Source organism: Penaeus monodon, chromosome 32 (assembly GCF_015228065.2).
Source record: "Penaeus monodon isolate SGIC_2016 chromosome 32, NSTDA_Pmon_1, whole genome shotgun sequence".
Classification (NCBI taxonomy): Eukaryota; Metazoa; Arthropoda; class Malacostraca; order Decapoda; family Penaeidae; genus Penaeus; species Penaeus monodon.
In genome coordinates, this window is record NC_051417.1 from 8,954,109 (window position 1) to 8,954,511 (window position 403).

General features: G+C 40.9%; 1 protein-coding gene across 1 annotated transcript in view; it reads left to right on the forward strand.

The window, feature by feature from the left end:
- The window catches only part of LOC119593480 (protein kibra-like), a gene marked incomplete at its 3' end in the record, with an annotated part of 16,205 nt that overhangs the window by 11,862 nt on the left and 3,940 nt on the right, over positions 1 to 403 (forward strand).

The window sequence follows — 403 nt, forward strand, 5'->3', positions numbered from 1 at the left end:
CTGATTCCCAGGTCAAAATAGTGTTCCTAATCCACTAAATTACAATTCTAGGTTGGAAAATTCATCAAAAACATAATCATCTTAAAAAATGGATAATGCCCTATGTTTGTGGCTGTTCCACTGTGTCTCATCACGTTCCTTCCCCTCTTCCTTGCTGCTATTCTTCCCCTCTTTCTCACTGCCTCCTGAGGTTCTGGCTCCCCCATCACCTCTCCCTGGCTCTTCTTTGACTTGATCATAATTGACCAGTGCACCACACATTTTGATTATCCTATCAGTAGAGTCTTCCAGCTATTTCTTCCTCATTCAAATCACTTCCTTCTCCACCACTTGCTCATTGTTCCAGACTTATAACCATCTACATATTTTCTGAGTCCATATGATGATCAACAAAAGTGCATCT